The sequence below is a fragment of the Saccopteryx leptura genome, chromosome 5 (assembly GCF_036850995.1).
Source record: "Saccopteryx leptura isolate mSacLep1 chromosome 5, mSacLep1_pri_phased_curated, whole genome shotgun sequence".
Taxonomy (NCBI): Eukaryota; Metazoa; Chordata; class Mammalia; order Chiroptera; family Emballonuridae; genus Saccopteryx; species Saccopteryx leptura.
This window is the reverse complement of record NC_089507.1, coordinates 137,108,895-137,130,785: the sequence shown is the minus strand read 5'-3', so window position 1 is coordinate 137,130,785 and position 21,891 is coordinate 137,108,895. Positions and strand designations below refer to the sequence as shown.

Here is a 21,891-nt window from a genome sequence, read left to right as displayed (position 1 = left end):
AGCATGTGGGCGGGCGCGGGGCTTAGCGAGACGCCCTGCAACCCTGGCGCGGCCCCTCCAGCTCACTCCGACACCGCACTGGAGGGTGTGTGTGTGTGTGTGTGTGTGTGTGTGTGTGTGTGTGTGTGTTGGGGGGGTGCAGGAAAACGCGAGAGTTCGACAATTGCCTGGCGCGGCCCCTCCAGCCCAATGTTGATATATTTTATTTTACCTTATTTAAAAAATAACATTATTTACTCTTACCAGTGAGGTCATGAGAAATATCTTTACGTATTGGGATGCTGTTCAATTCATGATGGCAGGCACAATTTTAATTTTTACCTGAAAGCTAGAATTTTATCATAGACAGCAAATATTATTTGTTGTTTCCCAGAAGTGGCAGGCTCACTTTGTTCATTTTTGGAAAGTTGTCTAAGTCTGAATGACTATAATTGGAGGTATTATTCCATGTAAAAATGATACAACCGGAAAAAAAGCAGCTGGTTTAGTTTGCAGCTTAATTACACAAGTGCTTTCCCTCCAGACAACCATCATACTTCTGTCTAAATCAGAAGAGCTTTATGTATACTTGTCAAGGCGCCAGGAGATTTACTCTCTGAGCTTTTCATGCTCAGTGCAGATGTCCACAGAGTGTACAGGAAATAGTACCTTAGTACTGAACATAGTTTTGACTTTACATACCCTATCACAGGGGTCGGGAGCCTATGGCTCGCGAGCCAGATGTGGCTCTTTTGATGGCTGCATCTGGCTCACAGACAAATCTTTAATAAAAAAAAATAAAACATTCTCATGTATTACAATCCATTCATTCCCTACCACTCATGTTCATGGTTGCTAGTGGCTGGAGCCAATCACATCTGTCCTCCGGAACAACAACAAATTTTTATTGGATAATGCTTAACATACACAGGTTGTTGTGAGGTCAGGAAGTAAACTTTCCTCCTTTTAAGCAAGTAGTCAGCTAGCTAATTGCAGAAACCCTTTTGACAAAGAAGATGGCTAAAAGAAAAAAAGATGAGGAGTATTGTACTTTTCAGCAGGAATGGACAGAGGAATTCGCCTTTGTGGAGAGAGCAGGTTCTGCAGTGTGTCTAATATGCAATGATAAAATTGCATCGATGAAACAGTCAAATGTAAAGTGGCACTTCAACACACACCATACTACATTTGCATCAAAATATCCAGCAGGGGACAGCTGGAAGAAAGCATGTCAAGAGCTACTGTGCAGAGTGCAAGCTAATCAGCAGCAACTCCATGTTTAGACCCAACAAGGTGACTGGATTTCGTCTAGCTTTGCTGGTGCTTTAGCAATTGTGAGAAATGGAAAGCCATTCACAGATGGGGAGTATGACAAAACATTCATGCTTGATGTTGCCAATGAACTTTTTGACGACTTTTTGAATAGAGACAAGATAATCAAACGAATAAAAGACATGCCCCTGTCGGCAAGAACTGTTCACGATTGTACCATCATGATGGCAAATCAAATTGAGACAACACAAGTGAGAGACATAAATGCAGCATCATTCTTTTCTCTCGTTTTGGATAAGTCAACAGACGTAAGCCATTTATCCCAGTTCAGCGTGATTGCAAGGTATGCTGTCGGTGACACACTACGTGAGGAAAGTCTTGCTGTTTTGCCTATGAAAGAGACAACAAGAGGGGTGGATTTATTCAAGTCTTTCACTGAGTTCGCTAAAGAAAAAAATCTACCACCCAGGTGCTGGCGGTGCCAAGGGTCTCGGGCCTCTGGCGGGGGCGGCCTGAGCTCAGTACAGTCCCCCGGGGATCCTGTACTTCCTGTAGCATGAGTGGGCCCGCTTTGAGGTGGAGAGAGCCCAGTGGGAGGTGGAGTGGGCGGAGCTGCAGGCCCAGATTGCCTTTCTTCAGGGGGAAAGGAAAGGTCAAGAAAATTTGAAGAAGGATCTTGTGAGGAGGATCAAAATGTTGGAGTATGCACTTAAACAAGAAAGAGCCAAATACCACAAGTTGAAATATGGGACAGAATTGAATCAGGGAGATATGAAGCCTCCAAGCTATGATTCTGATGAAGGTAATGAAACAGAAGTGCAGCCACAGCAAAACAGCCAGTTAATGTGGAAACAAGATTGGCAACTGCTCAGACAGTATCTACAGAAGGTGGGTTACACAGACACTATTCTAGATGTGAAGTCTAAACGAGTGCGAGCTTTGTTGGGCTTTTCAAGTGATGTCACTGACAGGGAAGATGACAGAAATCAGGACTCAGTTATAAATGGGACAGATGGTGAAGTTAAAGATACAGCTATGATTGGGAAATCCGAGTTAACAGATTCTGCCTCTGTGCTGGATAATTTCAAATTCTCCAAAAATGCAGCTGCAGGTTTCAGTGGTGAAGATGAAGACGATGACATTGATGGTCGAGAGAAAAGCATCATTGATACTTCAAAAATTATTAGGAAAAAGGCATTGCCTGAGAGCAGCGAAGACCGAGATACAGAAGAAGCTCTGAAGGAGTTTGACTTTTTAGTTGCATCAGAGGAAGGCAACAGTGAATCTTGAAGTGCAGGTGATGGAACAGACTGGGAAAAGGAAGACCAGAGTCTCATGCCTGAAGCTTGGAATGTGGACCAGGGAGTAATTACTAAACTCAAGGAACAATATAAAAAGGAGAGAAAGGTGAAAAAGTGGGTGAAGAGGCCCAATAGGTCAAAACTACAAGATATGCTTGCTAATTTGAGAGATGTTGATGAACTTCTCTCATTGCAGCCATCTGTGGGTTCACCTTCCAGACCCAGCAGCTCCAGGCTTCCTGAGCATGAAATAAATAGGGCAGATGAAGTGGAAGCACTGACATTTCCTCCGTCTTCTGGGAAGTCATTCATCATGGGAGCAGATGAAGCCCTTAAGAATGAACTGGGACTTGGGGAATTGGCAGGCCTTACAGTGGCCAACGAAGCAGATTCACTAACATATGATATAGCAAACAATAAAGGTGCACTGAGGAAGACGTGGAATCCTAGGTTTACATTACGGAGTCACTTTGATGGCATTCGAGCTCTTGCTTTCCATCCCATTGAGCCCGTTTTGATAACAGCATCTGAAGATCACACGTTAAAAATGTGGAATTTACAGAAAACAGCCCCAGCCAAAAAGAGTACCTCTCTTGATGAGGAGCCTATCTATACATTTAGGGCTCATAAAGGTCCAGTGCTCTGTGTGGTCATGAGTAGCAATGGTGAGCAGTGTCAAATTTATATTTCAAAATATAAAAAAAAAAAAAAAGAAAAAAATCTACCAATGGATAAACTTATTTTGGTGTGTACTGATGGTGCTCCGTGCATGGTGGGGAAAAACAGAGGATTCATAGCACTTCTTCGTGAACATGAAAAGAGACCCATCCTAAGTTTTCACTGCATTCTACATCAGGAGGCGCTTTGAGCTCAGATGTGTGGCGAGCAGCTTGGTGAGGTGATGTCGCTGGTTATTCGGGTGGTCAACTTTATTGTTGCCCAAGCTTTAAATGATTGCTAGTTTGAAACACTGCTGGATGAAGTTGGGAATAATTATCCTGGTCTGCTTCTGCACAGCAATGTGCGTTGGTTGTCAAGAGGGAAGGTGCTCAGCCGTTTCGTAGCTGTCTGAGCGAAATCCGGACTTTTCTTGAAATGAAAAATGTCGAGCATCCTGAGTTAACTAACACTGAGTGGCTCCTGAAGTTCTATCTCGTGGACATGACTGAACATCTGAACCAGCTCAACGTGAAAATGCAAGGCATTAGAAATACGGTCTTATCCTTTCAACAAGCAGTGTTTGCATTTGAAAGCAAGCTGGAACTCTTCATCACCAACATTGAAACAGGTCATTTACTACACTTTGAAAAACTGGGAGAGTTTAAAGATGCATGCACAGCAAGTGACCCTGCTCAACATCTTGATCTCCAGCAGCTAGCAGCTTCACATCTAATCTCCCGCAGTCATTCAAAGCGTGCTTTGGAGAATTTTGTGAGTGCACTCGTCTTTTTAAGTTCATCACCCATCCACACGAGTGTGCAGTGGACAGTACGTACCTGAGTTATATCCCCAGAGTCTCCATCAGAGATTTTGAGCTACAAGCTGATGACCTGAAGGCCTCAGACATGTGGATGAATAAATTCAAGTCACTGAATGAAGATTTGGAAAGACTTGCACGACAGCAAGCAGAGTTGCTGAGCAAACACAAATGGGGAGAAATTAAAAAACTTCAACCCATGGACCAGCTGATTGTCAAAACTTGGAACACTCTTCCCATCACATACCACACACTGCAGCGTGTGAGTATTGCTGTACTGACAATGTTTGTCTCTACGTATGCATGTGAGCAGTCTTTCTCACATCTAAAGAACGTTAAGACCAATCTACGATCACGTTTAATGGATGGAGGTCTCAACGCCTGCATGAAGCTTAAACTCACCACGTATCAACCAGACTACAAAGCCATCAGCAAAACCATGCAGCACCAGAAGTCATATTAATGGTAAGAAGTACTTTATTCATCATTGGTTAGCAACAGCATAACAACGTTATTAAAAAGAATTCAGAGACTTATTGTACTTTAAAAGTGTTGGTCTTACATAAAGTGCACACATTTACTTGTATTTAGTGTTAAACATATTGTATGGATCTCATGGAATTGCATTTTAAAATATGTGGCATTCATGGCTCTCTCAGCCAAAAAGGTTCCTGACACCTGCCCTATCAAAAGATCTTAAGGATCCCAGGGGTCTGAGGACCACACTTTGAGAATATCTGCTTAGATCAGCAGTTCTCAACCTGTGGGTTGTGACCCCGGCAGGGGTTGAACGGCCAAAACACGGGTCGCCCAGAGCCATCGGAAAATACATATTTCTGATGGCTTTAGCCGCTGAGAAGCCGCGCTACCGTCTGCAGCAGCGCTATTCAGCTTGAATGCACACCGTTATGGACATGCGTTCCAAACTGAATGCCTGCGGTCATGCGCAGATGTGATTGCATCATCCGTCTGGGGCCTAAGGGGTGGGGGAAGTGGGGGAAATGCTCCACAGTCCATAGCAGCGCATTACGTGTGTCCGGCGCTTGCTGACGTCATCAGTGGGCGGGTGCAGCAAGTGCTGGAGGAAAGAAGCCTAGGAGGCGGAGAGGCAAGAGGCGGAGAGCCAAGAGAGCCTGCAAGACAGCCTGCTGATGTAAAAAAGGTTAATAATGTAAAAACAGTACACACACCATACACACAATACTGTGTAAGTGTAAGGTGCTTTGTGTGTAATCATTACACAGTACACAAAGCAGCTTACACTTACACAAAGCACCATACATTTACACAGTGTGAACTACATCGGTCTTATACTATAAGAGACCACTATAAGATGTAGTTCACACCGTTCCCCAATGTATAATTATCTCCCACTATTTTCCCATATTCTGAATGAGGAAATTGCTGAAATCAGTGGTTTCTGGCATTGAATCCGCCTCCTATTGATTTCATTGGGAGTGCAGCGGATTTTGTGGAAGAGAGCTCCCGAGAATCTCGGGTTACCGCACAATCCGTGGCAGCCTCCTTTTGATTTCAATAAGAGGCGGAGAAATGACAGTTTCCGACACATTTCTTCCTCTCCTATTCAAGTCAATGGGAGGCTGCAGCAGATTCTGCTCAAATATAGAGCATGTTGCTTAATTTTTTCCACGCTAGAACTTTTCCTAGAGCAGAAAAATTCCAAAGGTGGAATCCACCACCCCCCATAGACTTCTATAGGAGGCAGACGTTTTACACTGCAGAATCCGCACAGCAGATTCCTCATAGACTTCTATAGGAGGCAGACGTTTTACACTGCAGAATCCGCACAGCAGATTCCTCAGTGTGAGGCCTCAGTCTATTGGGGGTGGCGGATTCCACCTTTGGAATTTTTCTGCTCTAGGAAAAGTTCTAGCGTGGAAAAAATTAAGCAACATGCTCTATATTTGAGCGGAATCTGCTGCGGCCTCCCATTGACTTGAATAGGAGAGGAAGAAATGTGTCGCAACTGCATTTCTGCCTTACAGGGGATCTCTCTTCTGCGGAATCCACGGGTCTCCCATTGAAGTAAATGAGATGTGGATTCCACCGCAGAAACCGCTGCTTTATAGTGTGAAAGAGCCCTGAAAGATACCATGCTGTGCAGAAACTGCAGTGTATCCTATGACGTAGTTCAGGGGTCCCCAAACTACGGCCCGCAGGCCACATGCAGCCCCCTGAGGCCATTTATCCTGCCCCCACCGCACTTCCAGAAGAGGCACCTCTTTCATTGGTGGTCAGTGAGAGGAACATAGTTCCCATTGAAATACTGGTCAGTTTGTTGATTTAAATTTACTTGTTCTTTATTTTAAATATTGTATTTGTTCCCGTTTTGTTTTTTTACTTTAAAATAAAATATGTGCAGTGTGCATAGGGATTTGTTCATAGTTCTTTTTTATAGTCCGGCCCTCCAACGGTCTGAGGAACAGTGAACTGGCCCCCTGTGTAAAAAGTTTGGGGACCCCTGACGTAGTTCATACTGTTCTATATTGAAAACCTGCCACTAATCTGGAAAAAACAGATCCATTAGTTAAGCAGCTATTTACGGAATGGTAACCCCAATACACTAGTGTTGGGCAGATAAAATATATTATGCTCACTTTGTTAAAAATGGCGCTGCCCACATGGAGGCCGTCACCCAGGTGATATTAATGTGTGTTGGGGGCGGGCTGTGGGCAGGCAGAATCCTTGTAGCCTGGGGCTTGGTTTTGGGATTAACCCTTTCCCACCCTTTTTAATGTGGGGTGGTACAATGCCATTATGCCCCAGATAAGTGACTTTGTATAGAGACTTCCCTATTTTGTATATTGGATTAAAGGTTTTGATTTCTACACTATAAAATGGGGGCAGAATGGGAGCTTGCTCTTGGTTCCCGAGATTAGCATTAGAGAGCACAGCAGAGAAAGGCCACGTGGAAGAGGCCAGGAGAAGCAGCCAAGATGGCGGAGTGTTGAGTGAGAAGCGAGTTTGTGCAGAGTTTGTGCAGGGAGAAGGAAGGAGATGGGGAACAGAGGTGAATAAAGTCTGGTGAGCTAGAAACCTTTGATTCTAGGAAACTTGGGTAAGTCAGTAGCTTTGTGAGCACTGAATTTGAGTGGGTTTTGGAGCCCAGTGTGTGTTTTACTTGCCCGCCAGGTGCAAGCTAGAATTAAAGATGACAGCCCATCAGTTTTTGGCTCCGTTGTTTCTTTACCGACTGTCCGAATCCAATGCGAACCTGCATGGGCCAGGTGGCTGCTTTGATAGCGGTGGCCCTGGCTACTGGCCTTACAACTAGGTAAGGAGGTCCATTAGTAATAAATATTTCTCAATATATAATCAAATATTGTTTTTGTGATTAATCACTATGTTTAAATTATGTTTGATTTGTAGCAATGAGAATACATAATGCATATCAGGTATTTACATTCCGAATCATAACTGTAGCAAAATTACAGTTATGAAGTAGCCACCAAAATTATTTTTTGGTTTGAGGTCACTGCAACATGAGGAATTGTATTGCGGGGTCACAGCATTAGAAAGGTTGAGAACCACTGGCTTAGGTCTTTGGAGGTAATGTAAGATTAATATATATATATATATATATATATATGATTTAGTGTGAGGATTGTTTAGTGTGTGTCAGATTTCATAATCAATAGAACTTTGAAATAATTAGCAAAGTAGAGCTCATTAAAAAAGTATTATTTAGCAGATAAATGAGGAAAGTTTGTATTTGTAACTTAATATTTTTATCTTCAGTGACCTTTTCCTTCAGATGAGTGGTTTGAGAGTATTTGAAAAAAGTAATTTAGGTGTTGGCATTCATAGTTGACATTAGAAGGGCCAGGATGTTGAAATCTGAATACTTCAGAGGGAAAATTAAATCACAAAAACCTGACTCGCCCTCCAGGTTTATAAAGTGCATATTTGCATATTCAGGTAGGTGAGGGCACTTGAATAATACAAGAATACCTCATTTTACTATGCTTTGTTTTATTGTGCTCTGCAGATGTTGCATTTTTTTTACAAATATAAGGCTGAGGTGCCAACAAAAAAGTTAGAGCTCTCCTTATTGTGATATTCACCTTTCTGTTGTGGTCTGGAATCAAACCCACAGTATCACTTGTATGAGAGAGTATGTGTAACTGGACTTCTTTTCTTTTTGCCTGTTTGGGAAGACAGTATTTTGATATGTAGCTTTATAATTTTTTTTTTTTTTTTTTTTTTTGGACAGAGAGAGAGAGAGAGACAGATAGGGACAGACAGGCGGAAGAGAGAGAGATGGGAAGCATCAATTCTTTGTTGTGGCTTCTTAGTCTCCTTAGTTGTTCATTGATTGCTTTCTCATATGTGCTTTGGTGGGGGGGGGGAGGCTACAGCAGAGCAGGTGACCCCTTGCTCAAGCCAGCAACCTTAGGCTCAAGCTAGTAACCATGGGGTCATGTCTTGTTGTAAAGTACCCGTACCTCATTTCCACGGGTTTATGTAGGAGACAAGTCCAGATGAATTTTAAGGAGTTTTATTAAGGGAGGAGATTTATTAAATATGCCAGCCACATAGGACTAACACAGGGCATTTGCAGATCCAAATCATGTGTGTCAGGCACAGTCCTTGCAGCAGGTTATATATACCTTTGCGCGCGCGCAAACACGTTGGCAGGAAAAGGAGGAGGGGGATGGGACATAATTCATTAGCAACATTTGTCTATAGGACCTATAAAAAACATTTCTATACATCAAAACTTATAAGGTAACACAATAGCAAAAATGTTATTCTGTGTATTAAAAGATATATCTAAATTTTCTAGTGTTCATTTGTCATTCCTTTGTTTCGAGATATATGCACTAATTATATGTTTTCAGGAGGGGAGGGTTAGTTTCCACAGCACTAGGGGATAAATACCTGCAAATGGCTCATCAAATAAGAAAAGGTTTTTTTCAATCTCTCTCTTCCTACACCTGGCTAGCTATTTACCTGCTTCCTCACAGGTGTGGGGGAAGGGAGGGAATCTAAATCTCCTTCCCCTCTTCATTCACAATACAATGCTATTGGCCATCCTGGTTTGGTGTAAATAACGCAAGTATAAAAAATCATATTGTTGGAATCCATGGGAGTCCGAAAGTCCAGAGTAACAGGCTTTATTGAAAGGAAGAAAGGAACCCTGCCGGGCACTTCTCCAGGGAGAAGGGCACCAGTTACAGATTAGGGATGAATTTTATAGCGTTTTTTGAGAGAGCCTGAGGGGATACTAAGTCAAAAGTTCTGGTATGTTCCCTTTTACAGTTTTACGGTTTCTGCTTCCTGGAACGCTTCTCCTTGAGAGGTTGATTAGCTTTTCTGGAACTCTTCTGCCTCAGGGGCGATTGTCCAGTAAGTAAGGGTGAGATCAGGCAGCTAGGTGGGACAACAGAAGGGCAGTTGGAAGTCCTGATAAATTCATATATCTATCATTTCTCAACTCTGAGGTATGATAAAAAAGGAACAGAGGTGGGGGAAGGAAAGGGTATGGGGTTCAGGAAGGAAGTTTGTCTCGGACCGGCCATCTTCTGGAGCTACTTCCCACTGTTATCCCAATTGGGAGCCTCCTTTGTGAACCCCCCCTGGGGCAGTTGGAATAGGGGTTGTAAAAGCATTTGATTGTAGGTAATCCTGGAGATTTCTCTCATTCAAGCCTGCAGGAACTTGATAAAGAAAGGGGCAAGCATTCAAATTAGGCACAAAATTAGGCTAATATTGAGGAGAACAAGGGGTTTTTTCATCATTGTTCGGAGTAGGGGTGTATTTATAGAGTTCTAGATTTTTCTGTTTCGCAAGGGCAGGTTTCAGGGTTGGTGTGTAGGGTTAGGTAGATTTTTCCAATTTTTTGATTGGCGAAGGTCTGCATGCAGTTCTGTAAGAAACTAGTGAACAAACGTAAGAGGCAGGGTCCAAAAGTTTAGAAAAATAAATAGGAGAGTGAGTGGACCAATGAAAGGCAATAGTCAAGACTCCCAGAGTATATGAAACCATTGATTTCATGTTTACGAATTCACTGGGCTTCAGAGAGAGAGAGAGTAGGAATAAGACAGGGAAATGGCCAGTCCCCCTGTCCCTAGACCCACTTTTATAGAAATTCTTAAAGCAACAAGAAGAGGAATTACCTGTATAGCTCGTTTGGTCCATAGATTGACAGGTAGTGTACTAGGAATTGAAAGAGGCTCATGGGGTGGGATTAGGTTGATATTTGGGGTGAGATAGACTAGGGTACAGGTTTTTGTCCAATTAGTAGGAAGACACATATAGGTTACTTTAAGCAGTGAGAGTTGTTAGGATTGCGGTGTATGGACCTGTCCACAAGAAAGTCAGTCCTCGAGTGATGTAATGTTGGATGTGCCTTTTGGACAGTCTTTGAACAGTTTGCTGAGTAAACTGTAAATCCTGCAAGTATTGTACTTAGGGAAAGGGTGGTTACATTTCTATACTTTGCAGGTAGGGTTTAAGTCCTAATGACCACTGCTTCTAGCTGGAATTAGCAGCAGGTCCCAGCCTGCAATAGGCATGTGACATTGAGACAAGAGGAATAAAAGAGATGCTATACATTAAATAAAGTAACAAAATCAGACTGTCAATACCAACAGTAGAGATCTTTGAGGGATAAATAAAATTCAAATACCCAGGCAAGGCATAGTAGATGACCCTTGTGTTTACAAGAAATGAGATCAGTTTATCTGCTACTTAGACTCATGAACAATGTCCTTGGGCCTTCAGTGGCAATTCCCAGCATGCTGGGCAAGGTCAGGTCACAGGTAGCTGGAGCAGGGCTAGAAGAGACTGAACCCTCCCTCCATGTAGCAAGGGGGCAGCTTACCTTCTTCTGTCCCTCTTTCCACAACAGAGATGTGTCTCTTGGTGGGCCAGGAAGCCTCACAGGATTCAGTTCAATGACCTTTCTTTCCACTCTGGAGCAGGGCCCTGATGGAATTCTAAGAAGCCCTTTAGGGCGCTGGAGTCTTTAAGAGCGTATGCCAAAAGCTGGTGTTTCCTGACATCTTTTGGGCCTTATTTGCCTTTTCTGTTACTTCCTTGGCCACTTAGACCTTAAAAGCCATGCTCAGAAGATCTCACTGAGGGGCTTTAGTAAGAGAGTAAAATTGAGAATCTAGTGTCTAAAGAAGCCTATTAGACCGAGGAGAGAAAAGATTTGATCTGTGGTGGTAGGTGGTTGAAGACTGTGGAAGGTCTGAGTTTGACCTAGGGTGAGACTTCAGGTGGTGGGGGTTAAGGTGATGCCTAGATAGACTATGGACTGAGAATGAAGTTGAGGCTTAGCCGAGAAGACACGAAATCACTTCATAGTGAGGAAGTTAAGAAGGGTGGCGGTGTGTCTCCTTGAGTCAGGCAGGGAGGGGCTACAGAGAGGAGGTTATTTACATATTATAACAGAGCACTAGTTTTGAGGTAACATGCTGTTAAATCCTGAGCTAGTGCCTGCCCAAACAGGTGTGGGCTGTTTTTGAACCCCTGGGGTAAGACAGTCCACATAAATTGCTGGGCTGCATTAGTGTCCAGGTAAAGGCAAACAGAAAGTAAGAATCAGGATGTAGAGGAATGGTAAAAGAAGGCATTCTTGAGGTCTAGGATTGTGAAGTGAGTGGTGTTTGAGAGAATGTGTGACAGTAACTTGTAGAGATTAGGGACTACTGGATGGAGGGGAATTATTGCCTCATTGATGAGGTGTAAGGCTTGTACGAAATGATAAGCCCCTGAAGGTTTTCAAACAGGAAGGATGGGGGTATTGCAGGGAGAGTCTGTGGGGATGAGTAAGCCTGGTTTAAGAGGCGGGTAATTATTGGTTTAAGGCCTTAGAAACAGACACAGTTGCACATTAAACAAAGACTTTAGATACACATTATGAATTAAGAAATTTAAATGAGCATGCTTTACTTGTTTCAATTAAAATTATACTAGAGGTGTTTTTTGACAAAGAGACAAAACAGATTATTCACTCACATAGCTCAATAGACAATTCTATTTTTTTTAAGCTTTTCGAGATGGCAGGGAGTTGTCAGCATAGAGGGGAGGAAGAGAGAAAGCAGACGGATGGACAGTGTGAGCAACTGGATGGAAAAGAAGGAGGGTCAGAATCTGCAGGAGGAGGAGGTGGTGGTGCCACGTGGTTAGAGGAGTCAAAAGATTTAGAGCTCTGAGGAGAGGGGAGAGGACAAGGGGTAGTGGAAGGCACAGTTAGTCTCTGGGGGGGAGGGAAGGATGGGTCAAAGAAGAAAAAGAGACAGAGCTGCCAGTCTGTAAGGAGGGAGGAGGGGTTTAAGAACACAAACAAAGTGGAGAAGGGAGGGGCCCCTGGCCAGCAGGGAGGAGAAAGAGAGACTGGTATTTGCAAGTGAATGAGAAAACAGGAATCCTGCGAAGAGAGGGGTCTTTTTGGAGGAAAGAGACTCGAGTGAAAGAGATTTGCAGAGGAACCAGAGAGAGGTCCCGAGAGAGGGGCGCCCCCGGGGGTCAGGCAGGAAGGGAGGAGAGTTGCGAGTCCATGGAGAAGGAAAGATTAGGAGTAGAGGTTTTAGGTGAGGTTTCTTTGGCCAAAAAACGGCCTGCGTGTAGAACAGAAGGCACAGAAATTAAGGACAGGAGAGAAAGGAGAAGAAAAGCCTGCATGTAAGGAATCTCTGATACCCTCCCTGTCCAGTGGCAGAAGTTGTCAAGATCTCTTAGGATATTGTAATCAAATGTCCCGTTTTCAGGCCAATGGGAGTCATTGTCTAATTTGTATTAGGCCATGCCGTGTTACAGAAGAAAATGAGTTTTTTTGGCTTAAGGTCAGAGAGGCCCAACTTAGTGAGGTTTTTTATGAGACCTCCTAGAGGGGTCTGGTCTGAAGGCTTAGACTCTGAGGAGCCCATAGTGGATACAGGTGAGCAGGAGGGGGCGTCCCTGCCTTTTGTCACTGTCCCAAGAAGAGAAAATCTCCTTGTGGGGGTGTCGTCCCTGATAGAGATCTCACCACCTGTCAGGGAGCTCCGAGAGAGAGAGAAAGTGGAAAGGTTTGGCTAGGCGCCTAGTCTTTTTTGCAGTCTACTGAGACTGAAAGTCAAACCCCTCAAAACAGGAGGCGTGTCAGAGAAAACCATCTGACCAGAGAAAATTTTGTGGCAAAGAGAAGCCAACCAGGGAAGGGGGAGGGAGAAACTCCTTACCTTTCTGATCTGGCAGGGGTTCAGGACAGGGTTAGACTGCCGGCCAATCAACCTACAATTACACGTCCAAACAGAATCAGGGAGTAAGCCTGGGACGAGCTGCCACTGCCCATTGCCTCCCTGGTTGTAAGTTTGGACGGCAAAGAGGGATCGTCCAGGCAGTTAGTACCCTGTCCCGGGTTTCGGCACCAAATGTTGGAATTCATGGGAGTCTGAAAAGACCAGAGTAGCAGGCTTTATTGAAAGGAAGAAAGGAACCCTGCTGGACACTTCTCCCAGGGAGAAGAGCACCCGTTACAGATTAGGGGTGGATGTTATAGCGTTTTGGGAGAGCCTGAGGGGATACTGAGTCAAAAGTTCTGGTATGTTCCCTTTTACAGTTTTATGGTTTCTGCTTCCTGGAACACTTCTCCTTGAGAGGTTGATCAGCTTTCTGGAACTCTTCTGCATCAGGGGTGACTGTCCAAGAAGTAAAGGTGAGGTCAGGCAGCCAGGTGGGACAACAAAAGGGCAGTTGGAATTTCTAGTAAATTCATATATCTATCATATATTCACAAAATCTCTCTGCACGCCTAGCTCAAATTAATAAAATGCTCTTTAAGCTTCCTAGTAGAAGGGAGCCTCCTACACAGTACATTTCTGCAAGCCAGGAAACTTTCACATTTCTTTCCCTAAAATATTATTATTAATTTTGTAGCTTTTTGGTACCTTACTACAGTGTATGATCCCACGACCAAGCCAGCGACCCCATGCTTAAGCCGGCAACCTCAGGGTTTCAAACCTGGGTCCTCTGCATCCCAGTCTGACACTGTCCACTGCGCCACCGCCTGATCAGGCTATAGTGTATAATTTTATACAGAAACATTTGCTTTATAGCCTTCATTTTTCTGCATCATAGTGTCAGTAACTTTCAAACTTTTTTCCACTGTTCTAGCCACAGTAAGGAATAAATTTTTATATTTTGTTGATATATATATATATATATATATATGAAAAAAGTTTCATGACACAGTTGTTACCTTAACTATCTGTGATTCTATCATTTGTTTTATTATATTAATCTATTCTGTTTCATTTTGAAAAATGCTGGTTGGAGATCACTGAATTGTTTCATAGCTCTATCCGTACCTGGAAATCACCTGTCTGTGTTGTATTGTTCTTCCATATGGGCCTCTGTATGGCCAGTAGTGTCTATCACGGTCATTCACATGCAAGTTCACACTAAAGTCGGACAGACAGTAAAGAAACAGTGCAGCCAAAAAATGGTGGGCCATTCCTTTATTAAAAACTTGCACCAGCCGCCAAGCAAACACACAGGGAAAACACTTCCTTTTTACTCATTCAGAGCTACCAAAGCCCTGACACATTCTCCAGTTCCTCCTAGAATCAAAGGCCCCACCAGTCTTAGTGGAGCTCACAAAGCCCCTCACCTCTGGTTCCCCATCTGCATACCTTCTCTCTGCACAAACTGGCTTCTTCAGCACTCTGCATTCTCTCTGCTTTCCCTGCAAAACATGGCTTCTTTCTGCCTCTTCTCCCTCTCTTTTTTCAAAACTTTCTGGCACAAAAACCTCTTCTCCAGCAAATATTAGCAAAACAATGGCCCCTCCCAAGCAGGAAGGTAATGTGCAATTTCACAGACCACATATACCTGGCGCTGCCCAGCCCCCAATGCAAACTATAAGCGAGCAAACATAAAAATCATATTTTGCAAACTTATCTGATCAACAGCCTCCTCATTTTGATCATTTCCAGGAGTGTCCTTGCTTTTTATTGTTAGTCTGCTAGTTGAAATAGTAAATACCTTGTGAGTGCCCCTTTGTTAAACTGGAGAAGTTCCTAAGATAAGCCTCCTATCACCTGTCCTAAAACGTTCTGCCTGGTATAACTACTCTGAAGTAATTGTTCTGATACCAATGTTTTGGAGCCCTGGGATGGGTGAATCTTTACTTACTGCAACGCCTCATGATGTGGAAAACCAGGCTGCTTAAGGAACTTGTTGGGACACAATTAGCAATTTTAGTAGTTGTTATGAGGAGAAGCTTTCTGTAGAATAATAGCTTTCTTCCCCAATATTTATCAGATGTTTCTTATATGCATAATGTTACACTCTGTTGCAGAGGATTAAAAAGAAATAAATGCTTGATCCTTTTCTTTAAGGAACATACATTCAATTTCCTGTTGGCAAGAAATTCTTCCCCTTTTCCTTTGTTAAAATGAATGAGATACTGTATCTGTTACATCTTGGGTCACACCTTCTACCTGCACATTGGATCCCAACTCATCTTTTTTAGCATTATCAGGAACCTTAGTATTACTTACCTTTTTTTTCCTGTGTCTTTAGTGTCCCTACTTGCTTATCCCCATCAGCACTGAAACATACAAATGTCTCTCCTTCTTTAAAGAGGTTTTTTTGTTTGTTTGTTTTTAAGCAACTGTAAAGCCAGCAGCCAAGGCCAGGGCCACTATCACAGCCGCCTTCTGGCCTATGCAGGTTCGCATTGGATTCGGACAGTCGGTAAAGAAACAACGGAGCCAAAAACTGATGGGCTGTCATCTTTAATTCTAGCTTGCACCCGGCGGGCAAGTAAAAACACACACTGGGCTCCAAAACCCAATCACATTCAGTGCTCACAAAGCCACTGACTTATCCGAGTTTCCTAGAATCAAAGGTTTCTAGCTCACCAGACTTATTTTCCTCAGTTCCCCATCTCCTTCCTTATCCCAGATACAAACTCGACACAAACTGGCATCTCACTCAGCACTGCGCCATCTTGGCTGCTTCTCCTGGCCTCCTCCACGTGGCCTTTCTCTGCTCTCCTCTGCTCTCTCTTCTAATGATAATCTCAGGAACCAAGAGCACAAGCTCCCGTTCTACCCCTATATTATAGTGTAGATTTAAAACCTTTAATCCAATATACAAAACAGGGAAGTCTCTAATACAAAGTCACTTCTCTGAGGCATGATTGGATTGTACCACCCCACATTAAAAAGGGTGGGAAAGGCTTAATCCCAAAACCAAGCCCCAGGCTACAAGGATTCTGCCTGCCTTTAGCCCACCGCCAACACATTAATATCACCTGGGCGATGGCCTCCTCATGTCATCTTTAACAAAGTGAGCATGATACATTTTATCTGCCCAACAGCAACTGTCCTTTTTCTTTATAGCCAAGCTTCTTAAAATAAATTCTAAATTTCACTCATTCCTTCACATGATGCAAGCTGGGTTTTGCCCCCATTCTTAATCAGGGACAACAGTGACCTCCATTTCTAACAGCAGCACCCATGACTAGTGCTCCTCCTCCATTCTTCCAACACAGCTTCCTGTTTTTCCTTCAACTTCTTGGTCTCCTTGGCAGGCTTCTTGTTTTTTGGTTTTTTAACAAGTGAACTTGACTTGAAGGAACTGCTGAGCTAAATGTGCTGGTGTACCAGCCCACACTAAAGACCCCTGCCCCAATTTAGCTCAACACTTAAGAGGAACTAGTTTATAGCTACAGCTGCAAGTAGAAAATTTTTACAAGCCTCAGCAGTGAGGCTCAGATCTAATCTTGGTAACAGAGGCAGGATGCATTCTTTGTGCTTCAGCCTTGCAGGTATTGCAAGAAAGCGATTTATTATCTTTAGAACAATGTGTACTTTTGCAAGGTATTGTGCAAACGTGCTGAAACAACTGTAACCTTGTGGGTTTTGCCCTTAAATACCTCTCTCCCCCTGAGCTCGGGGCTGTTCGTTCCTCCCCTGCGTGGATTGCCAGTGGACAGTCACCAGCCAGCTAATAAAGGCTCTTCAAATTCTTAATCAGTTTGTCAATTTGGGCTCTGGTTCCATTTCCTTAGGAGTTGCACCACAACACTAAAGCCAGCCCACATTTTTGTGTTTTATTGTTTGTTGGTTTTTGTTCTGTAAATGTCAGTTTTCTTTACAGTTCAGGCCTAGGCCACTTTCTCCTCACACTGAATATTCTCTTACATTAATTTTTATTCACCTCTAGATTTCAGTTACCACCTGTGTTAGGGGTTCTTAAATGGAGCCTTTGGATGTCTTCAGAGTATCCATCAGTTCCTTGAAATGTTATTAAAAAATTTAGCATGCATGCCTGATATGTGGTGGTGCAGTGGATAAAGCATCGACCTGGAATGCTGAGGTTGCTTGTTCAAAACTGGGCTTGCCTAGTCAAGGCACATATGGGAGTTGATGCTTCCTGCTCCTACCCTTCCCTCTCCTCTCTAAAAAATGAATAAATGAAAGTCTTAAAAAATTTAGCATGCAGGTATATATATGTCCCCTCTTCCCCTTCTCCTGATTATAATATTATTAAAGGGATCTTTGACTCAGAAAGCTCAAGAACTAGTAATGTGTATGCTGAGGAAAGTCTCCATGCCCATTATCACCTCCTAGCTCCAGTCACAGTTGGTCCATCTTGACTGAACTTTTCTGCTTTTACAGTTTATTGAACTTGCCTTTCCCCATACTTGTTCACCCCTTTACTTGCAACGGTCTTCTATATCCCTTTCCAACTTGTCTGTCTTTAGTGATTAGTGAGGAGCCTTTGAGAGTGTTTTTAGTATTGTACAATCAAAAGACAGTATGGAGGGAGTTTACTGTCATTCTGATACCATATTTTGACATCTGCTGAAAAGATTTTTTTTTCTCGTTTCAGAAAATTTTACAGTAAAAGTTACAGAAAATTCAAACGAATTGGATAGTGAACACTCATGTGCCTACAACCTGGATTTTACAATTAAACCTGCAATTAACATTTTAATATATTTGCTTTATCATATAAGTATCCATCATTCTGTATCCATTCATCAATTCATCTAGCACTGCATAAACTACTTTAACCTCAGTCTAGTTACACCAGGCAAAATATATTAGGGTATGTGATAGGCTCTTTCAGCAGCTTCTCCTCTTTGCCAGGAGGCAATCTTGGCAGTTTATATCAACTGCCCCAGATAAAAAGCTGAGACGCCACTTAAAATTACCAAGGATGCAGCAGCTCTTCTGGAACAGCAAGCAGTTCCAAAGAGACAGGGTTTTTCAGCTGCAGTTAGAGTAATGAAAACAATTTACTCATCTTTATGCATTTCAAATTATGTTGCAGATATTGGTACAGTTTACCTTGAAACAATTTGGCATGTGTATCATTACCTAATGTTTCTTCATACTTTTTTTGGTGAGTCTGCAAATATTTACATATGAAGAAATACACAAATCATAGTGTGCCATTTAATGTATTTTGACAAGTGCATGCACCTCTGTAACCCAGTGTGAATCAAGATACTGTATATTACCCTCCTTCCACCTTGCTGTCAGTCCCTGTCCCTGCTGCCCCTACAAGCAACCACTGTTCTGATTTCTTTTCGTTATATTCAGTTTTGCCTGCTATGGAACTTCACATAAGTGGCATTATACTGTGGACTCTTTTATGTCCCACTTTGGTTAATCAAAAAATGTTCTGAGTTATATTCATGATATTGTATATATCAGTTGTTTATTATTCCTTTTATTGCTGAGTAGCATAGTGTTTTCAGTGTATACTCAGTTTGTTTATCTGTTCTACTGATGATAGGCTGTTTTCAAGATTTGGCTGTTAAAATTAAAGCTGCTGTGAACCTTTTCGTACAAGTCTTAGGTTTTCACTTCTCTGGGAAAAAGCTAGGAAGTAGATTTTCTCTGTCATAGAGCACCTATATATTTAATTTTAGAAAAAGTAAGCATATCTGCTCTGGCTGAGTAGTTCAGTTGTGTAGAGTGTTGTCCTGATATGCCAAGGTTGTGGGTTCAAGCTCTGATCAGGTCACATGAGAAGCAACCAATGAGTGCACAATTAAACAGTTGTCTCTGTTGCAACAATATCTCTCTCTGTCTGCTCTTTTTTTTTCTCCCTACCTCCTTCTCCCTTTACCACCTCCCCGTTTTTCTCCCACCTCTTCTTCCCCTCTCTCAAATCGATTTTAAATTTAAAAAATGAATGCATAAAAAGTGGAACAAATCGATGTTTTTATGTCTCCCTCTCTTCTCTCTCTAAAATCAATCAATAAAAAAATTTAAACTGAAAAGCAAGCATATCGTTTTCAAATTCAAAACATCCCGAAGGGTATATGATAAAATGTTTTCTCTTGCTCATGTTCCCCAGCGGCCCAGTTCATCTTCTCCAAAGTAGCTACGGCTATCAGTTTTTATGTATCTGACAATTATTGTGTATCTTCACATATAAAAACAAATGTATTTTTCTCCTGAAAGTTTTTTTTTTTGTTCTACTACAGTTAACGTACAATAATATACTAGTTTCAGGGGTACATAATAGTGCATAGATATTTATATAATTTACAAAGTAATCACTCCAGTAAGTCTAGTACCCATCTGACACAATACATAGTTATTACAATACATAATTATTACAGTATCATTGACTATATTCCCTATGCTGTACTTTACATCCCCATGACTATTTTGTAACAACCAATTTGTACTTCTTAATGCCTTTCCCTTTTTCATCTATCCCCCTAATGCCCCTCCATCTGGTAATCATCGATTTATTCTCTGTATCTGAGTTTGCTTCTGTTTTGTTTATTTTGTTTTTTAGATTCCACATATATATGAAATCATATGGTACCTGTCTTTCTCTCTCTAATTTATTTCACTTGACTTAATGCCCTCCAGGCTGTCTATGTTGTAACAAATGCCAAGATTTCATTTTTTTGTCGCCAGTAATATTCTATTGTATATATGTAGCACATCTTTTTGATCCAGTTGTCCAAGGAACCCTTACGTTGCTTCCATTTCTCGGCTATTGTAAATAATGCTGCATTGAACATAGGGATGAATATATCTTTTTGAACTAGTGTTTTGGATTTCTTTGGATAAATATGCAGAAATGGAGTTGCTGGGCTTATAGGTAGTTATACCGTGTGTCCATAAAGTCATGGTGCACTTTTGACCAGTCACAGGAAAGCAACAAAAGATGATAGAAATGTGAAATCTGCACCAAATAAAAGGAAAACTCTTTCAGTTTCATACCTATTCAGTCCAGTTTGATGTGGGCTCCATTTGTTGCCCTACACACATCCAAATGATAGTGAAGTTCTTGCCACACATGGGTAAGGACGTCTGGTGTAACAGAGTGAATAACGTCTGTGATTCTCTGTTTTAAGTGATTAATGTCGTTGATACGTTCAATCAAGACTTTTACCCCAAAAGTAAAAGTCTAAGGGCGTCAGATCCGGGGATTGTGGTGGCCATGGCTTGACAGAACCCCTGCCTATCCACCGCTGGGGGAATGTTCTATCCAGAAACTCACGAACAATGGTGGCGTAGTCTGCAGGAGCGCCGTCCTGTTGAAAGATGACACCTTCTGGAAATTGTGGCACTGCATATTTCCAACATGTCAAGATAGGACTTTGCTGTCACAGACTGCTCCGCGAAAAAAATGGGCCTATCACCTTATCATGCATCAGGCCACACCACACATTCACTTTAGGGGTGTTACGTTTGTACTCAACGTAGGCATGAGGATGTTCAGCAGCCCATTTTCGGACGTTATGGCGATGAACATGTCCACAGATATGGAAGGTTGCCTCATCGTTAAACACCCTCTTCTGCAAAAATCTTGCATCATTGTCGATCTCATGAAGCATATCTGTAGCAAACACGCATCATGTGGGTCTGTCCGCCAGTTTGATAGTGTGCAACAGCTACAATTTGTACCCCGTAAAACAGAGATGTTTCTTTAACACCTTATGAACTGTAGTCTTGTTTAGGTGTAATTGTCGAGCACACGCATGCACAGATTTTTTAGGGCTCCTTAGGTATCTATCCCGTATAGCCTCTACAGACTCATCACTGACTGATGGCCAACCAGGATGGGGTTTCTCCACCAAACTACCTGTTTCCTTCAACTGCTTATCCCACCGAGTAATGTTATTCCTATGTGGTGGCGCTTCGTTATAAACGCGCTGATATTCACGTTGCACTTTGGTCACAGATTCGAATTTAGCGAGCCACAGAACACACTGAACTTTCCTCTGTACCGTCCACATCTCAACTGGCATGGCTGTGGGCTGCTCCACTGTATACACGGTGTTACATCATCATTTGCACATGCACACATGCTGCCACATCATCCTACAGAAACTGGGAGGGTTTTCCTTTTATTTGGTGCAGATTTCACATTTCTATCGTCTTTGTTGCTTTCCTGTGACTGGCCAAAAGTGCACCATGACTTTACAAACACACTGTATTTTTAATTTTTGTGGAACCTTCATACTGTTTTCCATATGGCTGCACCAATTTGCAATCCCACCTACAGTGCAAGGGGGTTCCCTTTTTTCCTCATCCTCACTATCACTTACTTGTTGATTTATTTATGATAGGCAGTCTGACAAGTGAGAGATGATATCTTATTGTGATTTTAATTTGCATTTCCCTGTTGATTAGTGATGTTGAGCGTTCGTGTCTGTTGGTCATCTGTATGTCTTCTTTGGAGAAATGTCTATTCAGGTCTTCTGCCGTGTGTGTGTGTGTGTGTGTGTGTGTGTGTGTGTGTGTGTGTTGTGTTATGTTATGTTATATGAGTTCTTTATATATTTTGGATATTAATCCCTTATCAGTTATATCTTCTCCCATTCAGTAGGTTGTCTTTTTGTTTTGTTAATGATTTGCT

The 21,891-nt window shown here is 42.4% G+C and overlaps 1 protein-coding gene and 1 pseudogene across 6 annotated transcripts in view; both read left to right on the top strand.

Annotated features, from left to right (window-relative positions):
- Positions 1-21,891, top strand: part of PRPF18 (pre-mRNA processing factor 18) — a 52,521-nt gene that overhangs the window by 265 nt on the left and 30,365 nt on the right. The gene's annotated exons all lie outside the window — the stretch shown is intronic.
- LOC136405624 (striatin pseudogene) lies at positions 4-4,925 on the top strand (annotated as a pseudogene).